The following is a 13,343-nucleotide window of genomic DNA, read 5'->3' on the forward strand; positions in this document are numbered from 1 at the left end:
CTGGGCCACACAACCCCTGAAGTAGAGGGAGCTACCAAGAGGGTAATACTGTGTTTTAATGTTGTAACCCATCCTGGTACCTTAGGGTGAAGGGTGGATAAATAATGGTGGTGGTGGTGATGGAGAAGGAGGTGGAATTTCAGATATTTGGGTCCTAGGTAATTTAGGGCTTAGAATCCTCAGCACAATAAATCTGGTACAAAAGTTTGATAATTGGATGAGGATGAAGGTTTATATACTGCTCAATGCCAAAATAGGCTTCTAAAAAGTGTGCCCGGCTGAGTTCAGTGTTGCTCTTGGGAATGTTAATGCAGCAGTAAGGGAGCATATGTCGTGAATGAGCCATCTCCTAGTGAAAGGTTGCAGCCAACTGAAGAAAGCAGCCAGGAACAGAGAGAGTTAACTGCCATGCAGGATGAGCATCAGCTAGTGTCAACTCCCCCTTCCCTTGGAATGTTGGTTGATAAGAGAATGGCTGGGAGCCGGAGGGAACCCCAGCCAAGGCTCTTGGGAAGTTCAAACTGGCACAAACAGAGAAGGAAATAATCTGTCAGAACGGGAAGAGATTAGAGTTGAGCCAATCCCTCCTAAGAGTAGGCTAAGGGGAGGGTGTTAGTCTGGAAACAAAGCAAGAGGCGCAAAGTGAGAAAGTTCAATATCTTCTGTAACCGGAAGTGGCCTTCAGAAGGGTCATCTTGATTGATGGTGGCGGAGGCTGTGGTAAGCCATCAGGAGCTATCTGTTTGTTTTGACAATAAATCATCCTTTTTAATTAACTATGCTTACTGTGTTACCAAGCTAGGCACTGGACTCCTGACAGCATGAGATGATTTTGAAGAAATGGGTAATGAATTTATTTATTTATTTACTTACTTACTTACTTACTTACTTACTTACTTACTTACTTACTTGCTTGCTTGCTCATACTTAGACCCATCCTTCCTTCCGATATGAGCACAGAGTGGCTAACAATACAGGAGGGGGCATAAAATGGAGGCAAGCGTAAACAGGGGGAGAAGATGTGATTTGTTCATTTGCATGTCACAGGAAAGGGTTGCCTTAAAGGCTTGGTGGGGGGGGGAGTGGGTCTTGAGGAAATGTTTGAAGGAAGTACGAGGTGTGGGGTCACAGAGGCATTCCAACTTAAGAGGCAGCAATAAGGAAAGAAATGCCTGCTTGGACTGTGAAATTCTGGGGTTCCCTGTCTTTTTCAGCTCAGCTTCTTCCTGGACTCATGATACCCACAGACAACCATACGAACAGGCCAGTTTCTGGGCAAAACTGAACCAAGACGAGTGCAGTGAAGGTTGCATTCCTTGGGAGAGCGGTGCTCACATGCCAAGGTAGAGATAGCTCCTGACAGCAGGTTACCTAGTTTAGTTGCAAAAATATGGATGTAGGTTGGTGTTAACCTCACGGCAGCGAAATGTGAAGATAGTGCAGCTCTGATTATTCCAGGAAAAGAAACGTGTTATTACTGAAATGAAGGACGGTGCGGGGGTGGCGGCGGAAGACATTTGAAGTGTATATAGATTTAGTGAAACTTCTGCAAGACCTCAACTGGGAATCTAGCATCGCAGTCCATAGGCTAAGTAAAAATTGACTCTTCTGCACCACCACTTTAGCCATCCTGTACCACAAATTAGATAGATGGCAAAGGTGAAAATCGATGCAGCCAAAAATATCAGTTGGATGCCTCACCGTTATTGTGAAGAAAGGGAAGTTGATTGAATGTTCCTCCCATATTGCATGTGCCCTGCACATAGAAAACTGGGTTAAAGTGCAGTTTCCAGCCGAATGAACACAGGAAGCTGCCTTATACAGAGCCAGACCACGGCTCCATCCTGCTCAGTATTGTCTACACTGGCTTGCAGTGGCTTTCCAAGGTTTCAGTTAGCGGACAGATCCATCTGTACTTGGAGATGTCAGATCTCCAGCATGCAGAGCAGATGCTGCGCCACTGAGCTACAGTCCATCCTCACAAGGACATAGCATGGAGAGGGCGAGAGGGACAATAGCCTCGGGCACATGATTTTGAGGGGGAGTGAACCAGGCACAGCCATGCTGGAATCCCCGCCCCACCCTGCCTGACACCAGGGGTCTCTGGGCCCCAGAGCCTGGCCTGGCCTTGCAGATGTGCCCCCAGCCTGGCCAGTGTTGGGAGGATGCATCCGCCAAGGGCCGCGTCAACCAGCCAGGCTCCCAGCTGCATGAGTAGGCAGGTGGCACAGCGCAGCCCCACGAACCCCTCGTGCCCCACCCCCACCTGGTGTGGTTTTGGCAGCAAGGGCAGGGCTGGTGCGGCAGGTTTTGTTCACTCTCCTGCCCTGCCCCTGCCCAGCGCAACTGTAACCTTATAGCTTCGCCTTCTCTCTGATATGCTGGTTTTCTGTGCAATGAGTTTTTCCAGATAGATTGTAGAATGCCCCTCCTGGAGTCTCAAGCACCACAGCAGAGCTGGGCAGAAAGTATATGGGGCTCTACTAATAAAGCTTTGTGTTATTTGCTGTAGATATACAAGAGTTTCTGGTTCCAAATTGTTTAGCAACAGCAGCAAAAAAACCCAAAAACTCCCTCCCTCCATTTCTTTCTCTCTTTCTTTCTTTCTTTCTTTCTCTCTCTCTCTCTCTCTCTCTCTCTCTCTCTCTCTCTCTCTCTCTCTCTCACACACACACACACACACACACACACACACACACACAAACCTGAATTGAGCTTAAATGAAGAAAGCAAACCAGGAGTGGACTTTTGTGTGAAGTGATGGGGTGGAGGGCAATTGATGGCAAGTAGGGGAAGAAATGGAGGCAGTGAGAGATTTTACTTTCTTGGGCTCCTTGATCACTGCAGATGGTGACAGCAGTCACGAAATTAAAAGACGCCTGCTTCTTGGGAGAAAAGCAATGACAAACCTAGACAGCATCTTAAAAAGAAGAGACATCACCTTGCCAACAAAGGTCCGTATAGTTAAAGCTATGGTTTTCCAGTAGTGATGTATGGAAGTGAAAGCTGGACCATAAAGAAGGCTGATCGCCGAAGAATTGATGCTTTTGAATTATGGTGCTGGAGGAGACTCTTGAGAGTCCCATGGACTGCAAGAAGATCAAACCTATCCATTCTTAAGAAAATCAGCCCTGAGTGCTCACATGAAGCTGAGGCTCCAATACGTTGGCCACCTCATGAGAAGAGAAGAATCCTTGGAAAAGACCCTGATGTTGGGAAAGATTGAGGGCACAAGGAGAAGGGGATGGCAGAGACGAGATGGTTGGACAGTGTTCTCGAAGCTACGAACATGAGTTTGACCAAACTGCGGGAGGCAGTGGAAGACAGGAGTGCCTGGCGTGCTATGGTCCATGGGGTCACGAAGAGTCGGACACAACTAAACGACTAAACAACAACAACAAAGGACTTAATCCATTCACAGTTTCTATCCTCTCCTCTCCTCTTCCAGATTCCCCTCTCCTGGCCGAACCAGGCAGTCTGCTTGGGTTTCAAGTGAGTCGCAGGTTGCAGCTAATTGGCTGAGTAAAGCTATTATCTGAATCTGTCAGTGCGCTTTGAAAATCCGAGTGTGATTTGTCAATGTTCCTGGGGGGGTCATCGCAGATCATATTTTTTCATGGCAGCCGAAGTATCTGATGCCTTGGCTTTTGCCCTTTGCAGCAAAACATTTGATTAACTACTATCCTAAAGGCTAAATCCGTCCCCAGAGCTCCATCTCCGGCATCACTTTTGATACACTGACCACCAGGTAATCCCATTTCTCTGAAGGTCTCGCCCTGAGTGGTGCCTGAGCATCGTGACAGCTCCTTACCCTAAAATTGCAACAGCAGCTATGATGGAAAAGCGATACAGGCAGCTTTGAGAGTGTTTCAGTTCAGCAGTCATCATTGTCGGTATATCAAAATCCTTGCCTTGTAGCCCCGAGCAATGGACTGATTGACAAATCCTTTTATTTATTTATTTATTAACATGTGTATCCTGCCCTAAGACCATCAATTCTGGAGCAGGTCTGGTGCAACTGACATTCCAAACCCCACTTAGCCATAGAGCTTATTGGGTGATTTTGGTATAACATGAGGGAGGGGGTGGAGCATGAGAAGATCAGCTGATTCTACTCAAGATGGTAGTGGTGCCTACTTTATTATTATTATTATTATTAATACCCCACCCTCTCTAGCCAAGACCAGGCTCAGGGCAGCTAACGCTGAATATAAATACAGTAAAAACACTAAAAACAAAACAATAAAACATAAAACAAAACAAAAACAGTTGATTAAAATATAAGTTAGAATACAGTTTAAAATGCAGCTTAAAATGCAGCCTCGTTTTAGTGGTAGCCTATAGATCAGGCAAATAGAAGGGGAAGAAATGGAGGCAGTGACAGATTTTACTTTCTTGGGCTCCTTGATCACTGCAGATGGTGACAGCAGTCACAAAATTAAAAGACGCCTGCTTCTTGGGAGAAAAGCAATGACAAACCTAGACAGCATCTTAAAAAGCAGAGACATCACCTTGCCAACAAAGGTCCGTATAGTTAAAGCTATGGTTTTCCCAGTAGTGATGTATGGAAGTGAGAGCTGGACCATAAAGAAGGCTGATCGCCGAAGGATGGATGCTTTTGAATTATGGTGCTGGAGGAAACTCTTGAGAGTCCCATGGACTGCAAGAAGATCAAACCTATCCATTCTGAAGGAAATCAGCCCTGAGTGCTCACTGGAAGGACAGATCCTGAAGCTGCAATACTTTGGCCACCTCATGAAAAGAGAAGACTCCCTGGAAAAGATCCTGATGCTGGGAAAGATTGAGGGAACTAGGAGAAGGGGACGACAGAGGACGAGATGGTTGGACAGTGTTCTCGAAGCTACAAACATGAGTTTGACCAAACTGCAGGAGGCAGTGGAAGACAGGAGTGCCTGGTGTGCTATGGTCCATGGGGTCACGAAGAGTCGGACACGACTAAACAACAACAATAGATCAGGCATCCCCAAACTGCGGCCCTCCAGATGTTTTGGCCTACAACTCCCATGATCCCTAGCTAACGGGACCAGGGGTCGGGGAAGATGGGAATTGTAGTCCAAAACATCTGGAGGGCCGAAGTTTGGGGATGCCTGCTATAGATGAAAGCCATAAGGAGGGGGGGGGGACATCAAATATTCACCAGGGCCAAACTATCCATGCTGGTCTTACATGGGCCAGCAAAAAGAGCCGAGGGAAAATTTATATACAAATCCCATATAAGAGGTTCCATTTTAAAAAAAATTAATTAATGGGGGGGGTAGGCTGAGTCCAGCCCAAAGGCCAGGTGGAACAGCTCCGTCTTGCAGGCCCTGCAGAAAGGTGTCAAATCCCACGGGGCCCTGATCTCTTGCAGCAGGGCGTTCCACCAGGCCAGGACAAGAGCTGAAAAGGCCTTGGCCCTGGATGAGGCCAATCTAACCTCCTTGGGGCTCGGGACTTCCAAAGTGTTGTTATTTATGGACCATAAGGTCCTCCATGGGGCATACCAGGAGAGGCGGTCCCGTAGGTAAACAAGGGTCCTAGACCGCATAGGGCTTTAAAGGTCAAAACCAGCACCTTAAACCTGACCCTGTACTCCACCAGTAAAGTGCTGGATAGCTTGAGATCCAAATGCCTTCTACCTATACCATCCTGCCCATGCCTTAAGACCTGTAGTTGAAGCTCTTCTCTGAGTTCCTCTGCCAGGAGAGGTGCATTATGCAGCAAAGTGAGGGACAGGATTTTCTGTGGTGGTGCCCTGGCTGTGGAATACCCTTCCCATAGATGTATGATTGCTGCCAGCACTACAACTTTTTTTTCATACTCAGACTAAAACCAGTTGAGGTAGAACATACGCGCTGTTGCAATGCCTTCTTGCCATGATAGCTATGTTTTACAACTACAACTAATCCAGAATGCGGCAGCTAGACTGGTGACTGGGAGCAGCCGCTGAGACCACATAACACCGGTCCTGAAAGACCTACATTGGCTCCCAGTACGTTTCAGAGCACAATTCAAAGTGTTGGTGCTGACCTTTAAAGCCTTAACAGCCTCGGTCCAGTATACCTGAAGGAGCGTCTCCACCCCCATCGTTCTGCCCGGACACTGAGGTCCAGCGCCAAGGGCCTTCTGGCGGTTCCCTCATTGCGAGAAGCCAAGTTGCAGGGAACCAGGCAGAGGGCCTTCTCGGTAGTGGCACCCACCCTGTGGAATGCCCTCCCCCCAGAGGTCAAAGAGAACAACAATTACCAGACCTTTAGAAGGCATCTCAAGGCAGCCCTGTTTAGGGAAGCTCTTAATGTTTGGTAGATTTCTGTATCTTAATATTTTGTTAGAAGCCGCCCAGAGTGGCTGGGGGAACCCAGCCAGATGGGCGGGGTATAAATAATAATAATAATAATAATAATAATAATAATAATAATAATAATAATATATTATTATTATTATTATTATTATTATTATTATTATTATTATTATTATGTTTTACCCGCTCTTGGAATTCCAGTTGTTGGGAATCACAAGTGGGGAGAGTGTTTTGGCACCCAGTTTCTTCTTGTGGGCTTCCCGGGACCATCTGATTGGCCACTGGGAGAACAGGGTGCTGGACTAGATGGGCTATTGGCCTAATCCAGCAAGGCTCTTCCTATCTTCTTTTCATTTGTCCAGACATTTTAATTGTTGGCCTCTTGCCTACTCTACTGCTGCACAATTGTTCTGAAATGTGTCTTATTTTATCGAAGTTTCCGTTGTCACCATTGTGACCACTGACACCATCGCATTGTATCATAGTATCGCTAGTTGATCACACGTTTTGAACGCTGTCCTAGAATCTGTAAGGAGGAAGTGGGATGTTTTTAAAAGAGTTTAGATCCATCAATCAGCACGTCTCATGTCTCCAGCATAAAGTTCTGTTTTGGCCTTAAGGCTGCACAAATCTCTATTCAAAATCTCTCCAAAAAAAAAGACAGTGATAGAGGCGGAGAAAGGTGGTGGTGGTGGGTGCAGTCTGTCCCGGGTGCTATCCCTTAGGGGGTGACATATTGCCACGCTTGTGGCAGGTGCCCCCCCCCGACGCTCGCAGCGGGCAGCAGCACACACCCCGGGAGGCTTGTGGCGGGTGGCCATGCACCCCGGGATGCTCGCCCCACCCCCCTGGGACATTCATCCTGCCCCTCTGGGACCCTATCCCCCCAGACACTAGCCACACCCTTGCGGGCTGCTAACCCCGCCCCCGGGTGTGGTCTGCTCTGGGTGCCGGAGCAGCTAGCTCCGCCTCTGGACAGTGATAGACCCCAACATCATTCGGCATGCATCTCTTTAATTTTCCCATTCTCTCCATCTCAGAAATGATATGCTTTTTTGAAGCAGGTCCCCGTGAACTGGGTTTTTCCAAAGGGTTAGTCAGTTGCCCTCCGAGAAGGATGGGAATCAGGAGGATGAAGAGAAAGAATTTGTACTATAAATGGAGATTATTTTTCTGTTAAATGACAATTCATCGAAGCTTGATAATCTCTCTCTCTCTCTCTCTTCTCAGCTAATAACATTTTTATCTCTCTCCCATCAAGCCTATGCTAAATCTTTTTCTTCTCTTTCCCCCCCTCTCTTCTTTCTGCCCTGCCTTGTGCCAGAGAGACTCAATTCCGCTTATTGTGTCCAGTGATTCTAATCAGCCATTCAAAAGGACGCAACTGTAGGAGGGATGGAGGACAAATGAAAAACAAGGTTAACAGGAAATAATGCATTCTTATTATTTTTCTGAGGGGTGGGGAGGAAGACATTTGCTGGGAGAGGATCACAAGAGAGCAGCACTGCAGTCAGTACCAGCCACACCGTTAGGCAGAGGGAGGCAGCCATCTCAAGAGGTAGATTATGCTGAGACAAGATGTTAGGAGGCACTGCTGCAACCACCAAATTGTCTGCTCTATATTCCTTAAATCTGTGGTGGGTAACCTCAAGCCCATGGGCCATAGGCCTTTTTATGTGACCATTGAATCTCTTGCCCTGGCCACACCCCTTCCTCAACCACACACCCTCTCCCAAGGCCACACACTTCAGCAGTTTGGGGATTGAACCTGCAAACTTGGCATTATCAGCACCATGCTCTAACCAACTGAACTATACTTCATACCTCAGTGGCTAGGAGTGCCTTTTAGCAGCTACACCAATTATGGCCATTCTTGGGACGGTCTGATCACAATAATTCATTGTCAGGAATAAGCCAGCTCCAAGTGAAGGTCTGTAGCCGACTGTAGAAAGCAGCCAGGAACAGAGAGGCTTAGATTTTACTCGGGCAGGAGAAAGCCAACAGCTGCACACTCCGGTTCTTCCTGACCTTGAATGGCAGGTTGATATGGCAGTAGCTGAGAGCAGGCTGGAAAACAGCCAAAGCTCACAGAAAGCTCAAACAGGCGCGAACAGACACAGAGACAGTTCTTCGGAACAGGAAGAGGCTGGAGCTGACCCAATAAGTCCGAAGAGTCAGAGAATGGGAGGGCTGCTACACAGGAAGCAAAACAAGAGATGTAAGGGGCATAAGTTCAATAACTTCTATTGACACTGGAAGGGGTCTTCAGAAGGGTTATTGAGTGATGATGCCGGAGGCTTTGTTAGAGCCGTCCAGAGCTATCTGTTTGTTTTTGCAATAAATCCTCCTTTTTCATTACCTACGCTTACTGTGTTATCAAGCTGGGAACCTGGACTCATGACATTAATGAATTGATATCCTCAAGATTTGATTATTGCAATGTGCTCTATGTGGGGCTACCGTTGGGCCTTTTCTGGAGGCTCCAGCTGGTACAAAATGCTGCAGCTAGACTCTTGATGGGGACAGACTATTGCCAGTGCATAACTCCGGTGTTCAAAAGTTTGTACTAGCTGCCAGAATGCTACCGGGCAGCTTAAAGTTTCCTGTATATATTTACAGGGTCCTTATCAACTTGGGTCCAGGATACCTCAAGGAGTGCCTTAGCCTTTATAGCCCTGCACAATCACCGACATCTTCAGGGGAGCCACTGTTAATGGCTCCACCATGGTTCAGATGCACAGTTCGGATACACCAGTAGCCATGCATTTAGTGTTTTGGGTTTAATTTTGTGGATCAAATTGACACTTTCTGAAACAAGATGCAAACCAAAATATAGCCCTTCTTTGAAATCCATGCTTTTCTGAATTTTGCAATGTCATTTTCCAGTCAAGTAAAAGTAATGTGCACCAAAATGCATGTAGTAAAGTGTGCATATATACTTGGGGGGGGGGCATACAAAAATGCATTATATTAGGGGAAATTGCTTTACAAAAATGTGTGCCTTAGCGAAAACTGTATACAAAAATGTGTATATTGGGGAAAATCTGCACTAAGATCTTTGTGAATTTTCATGAGGCTTTTTTGAAAGAAAATGTGGGTTGAGAAAGTGAGGGAAATTGAAACCGACAGATCTTTACTGCAGACCTAGAACCGGAGGTCTCCTCGCATGGGGATCCAGGGGAGCTGGACTTCCCACCAGTTCCCCACTCTGCCAGTGATGCTGAGAAGTCGTCAGATCTATAAATCCCTGCCTTGCAACCGATGTCTCCATATCAGTCACCTGTGTTATTGAGTGACTCTAGGACAGGCATCGCCAAACTGCGGCCCTCCAGATGTTTTGGCCTACAACTCCCATGATCCCTAGCTAGCAGGACCAGTGTTCAGGGATGATGGGAATTGTAGTCTCAAAACATCTGGCGGGCCAAGTTTGAGGAAGCCTGCTCTAGGAAGCAAGCACCCATCACTTCCAGGGCCATAGGAGCTATAGAGATAGTGAGCCAGGCAGGCACTTCAAGGCTGCCAGCAGAGTGCCCCGCTAGCAGTACATAAAACATATAATTGTAGAGTTGGAAGGGATCCTCTGTCTAGTGCAATGATGGAACCTCAACTTAAAGAGGAAATGGAAGGACATCTCAGTACACACTTGGATCAGGGCCTGGCTAAGGAGGGTTGGAGCCTCCACGTTCCAGATAACGTTTTGGCCTGCATTGCTTTCCTGAACTGGGGAGAAAGTGTGGACAGTAAATAAGATAAGATAAGATATCTTTATTGTCATTGTCCCCTTGCGGGAACAACGAAATTACTCGGTTGCTACATCCACTCAGATAAAGCATTTCGCATAATCCAAAATTACAAAACCTAATTAAAAAGAGTAAATATAATACAAAATAACAAGTAAAATAAGGCCAGAATCGCTCTAGAGAAGAAACTGTTCCTGAGACGGCTCGTTCTAGCCTGCATTTGTAAATAATACAAAATCAAATAATTAAAGTACATAAATGGAGGAAATCGTGCTCCATGGTCCTACCATGCAAGAGAGGCAGAAGCTGGAGAGCCTTCCTGTTGCTACACTCCTTTTTCCCTCTGCATGATCACATTGCCTGCAGGTGCTGCCAAGCTGCATCCTCCAGAATACCAAACCAACAGGGTGGGGCAGATGCCCTTGAGCCCTGTTTGTGGGCTTCTTGGGGAGGCGGTATCTGATTGGACGCGGCTGGAAAGAGAATGCTAGACTGAGATGGGAACCTTGCAGGTCTCTCTTTTATGCTCTCGTTGTGAGCTTCCCTGCCCATACAAAGTTGCACACGGGAAGAAAAAGGGGGCAATGGGATTGAGAAAGGGGAAATTGGAAGTGTGATCAAGAAGAAGCCCGGAGGATGGGCAATGCCTGTAATTACGGAGGCAAGAGGGAGCCGTGAACAGAAAGACAAATCTGAGCTGTGGCAACCCCCATCCCGTTCTTTCCTTGCCAAGCCCTGGAGACAGTATATTTTCTCATTTGTTACCCGACATGCAATCTTATTTCCTCAGCCGCCACTCCCTTGTCATTCCGCCTGCTTCCTCCTTGCCACTGCTTTCAATTTCCGTCCCATATAATGAAACCATATGCAATGCGCTGGGAGCTCACGGGCCATTAAACTTCCGCTAATCTGGCCCCCCGTGATAGACTTACCTGCGAGTTCCCTTATTAACGGTGGATTTGTTATCTGGATGCAGGTTCCAAATCAGACAGGAGATTGCTGGTGCCTGCAGCCACAGGAAGCAGCAGCAACTAATTAATCTATTTTTTTCTCACCCATTAGCTTTCTCCCTCCATCTCCCACCCCCTTCCTTCTCCTGTTTGACTTACTTTATTGCTCTTTCTATAAAGCAAAGGCGCTCTTAAATGATTAGAGGAGGCAGCTGCAATCCTCAGAATTCCTCCCCTCTGCTGCTTTTGACTCTGGGCATGTAAACAAGGTAGGCATCAACAGCAGCACGGCAGGCTGAAATTCAACAGGGGACGTGTACAACCAAGAGAAGGTTATTAATGGGAGGCAATGGTGTCTGGTGCACATTAAGACGGGTGGAGTGGAAGGAAAGGAGACCCACAGAAAGTGGAGCCAGAGGCAGAGCCCACCCTCCTCCCAGATGAATTCTGCAAGCACTGAGACTGAGGAGGAGGAAGGTGACAAGCACAGGAGGACATAAGTTGAGTCTGCTGGATCAGGCCAGCAACCCATCTGGTCCAGCATCCTGTTCTCAAAGTGGGCAACCAGATGTCTGTGGGGAAACCCACAAGCAGGACACAAGATTCGCAGCAACTGGTATTCATAATGGCTTTGATAGTGGAGGCAGTACACAGCCATCATAGGAGCCAACTCCTAGGGGCCAAGGGGTCTTCAGGGCCTCCAATAAAATACTTGCAAAGTTGTGATTGAATACGTGAGGTGGGGCTTACCTCCTCCTCCCCCCCCCAATATTTTATTCAAGTTGGCACCCCTGATATCCATCAAAGGCTACTAGCTACGATGCTTTTTATATGGGGAAAGACAGCCATCTGAGCTGTGGAAGTGCTCCATTTGCCCTAATAGCCTTCTTTTCCAATCAATTGAGGCTGGCCTATCATAGGCTATTAGTCATGATTATGGTTATATTCGATATGCCTCTGAGTATCAGTTGCTGTGGAACGACACCGGAAGAGAGCTATTTGCCTCCATGGCCTCCTTATAGGCTTCCCATAGATAGCCGGTTGGCCCTATAGCAGGCATCCCCAAACTTCGGCCCTCCAGATGTTTTGGACTGCCATTCCCATCTTCCCCAACCACTGGTCCTGTTAGCTAGGGATCCTGGGAGTTGTAGGCCAAAACATCTGGAGGGCCACAGTTTGGGGCTGCCTGCCCTATAGGAATGGATTTAGGCACTAGGAGAGGATAGAGGAGGACTCCATAGAAAGCCCTGGGTGTTGCATCCATTGAAAAGGCGAGTAAAAAGTTTGACAAAGATTCTTTGCAATTTATAGCGGGGTGTAATTTTTAATTACACAGAGAGGCCGGCAAACAACAGAGCAGGAAATTCTGCCGACGACGGTGCAATATTATTTGATGATTCAACCTTATTTGCCAGCGACGGATTGCAGAGACGGTCTCACACAAAAAAAGGTGAACCAGCAGTATGATGGCATGTGAACTTTAGCTGTTGACAAATGGAAGGCAACGCGCTGTTGAAAGGAGCAATTCAAACAGCTCATTGTTAGTTTCAAAATTAACTACACGAGCATTCGGAGAGGTGGACCTCTGCATCATTGTCAGCAGCTCAATGGAAACTTCGCTTGAAGGTGCTGCTATGCTTGCGTGGGGAAATGGGCCAAAGGTTGAGATGCATTTGAAAAATGATAAGAGAGAGTCACGGCGGAGAGAAAGCTTTATGCTTCTGCCATGCCAAGTCAGAAATCCACTCTGACTGCTATGTTTGACTGAAGTTGTCTTATTTTGGAGATATTGTGGAAGAAGAGGAAACAGATTTTCACATAGGGGAAGTGGATTCTCAGCAAAATAACAGGAAGAGAGTCAGTGGTGGCCTAGTGCTTAGAGAGCCGGACTAGGACCTGGGAGCCCAGGGTTTGTATCCCCACTTGGCCGTGAAGCTTGCTTGGTGACCTTGGGCCAGTCATTCACTCTTAGCTTAGCCTACCTCAGAGGGTTGTTGTGAAGATGAAATGAGGAGGGGGAGAACCATGTAAGCCACATTGAGCTCCATGGAAGAAAAGTGGGATAGACTGCACCTGCTCTAATGTTGCAGTAGCATCCACACTGTCCTATGCCAAGTAATGGAATGCCAAAGGGGGCTCGGAAGACTTTAGCATTGTACCCAATGGACTTCTACTGTCATCAAGCCAAATTGGCTAGCATTATTTGTGCCTGAACACTATGGGCTTCCACATAACATCTTGGCTGATGTGAGTCAGTCAACATGTTTTTATCAAATCCATCGAGGAAAAGCTATAGCTTTGTGCAGGCATCCCCAAACTCAGCCCTCCAGGTGTTTTGGGACTACAACTCCC

This window comes from Zootoca vivipara, chromosome 10 (genome assembly GCF_965207765.1).
Source record: "Zootoca vivipara chromosome 10, rZooViv2.hap1.1, whole genome shotgun sequence".
Lineage (NCBI taxonomy): Eukaryota > Metazoa > Chordata > Lepidosauria > Squamata > Lacertidae > Zootoca > Zootoca vivipara.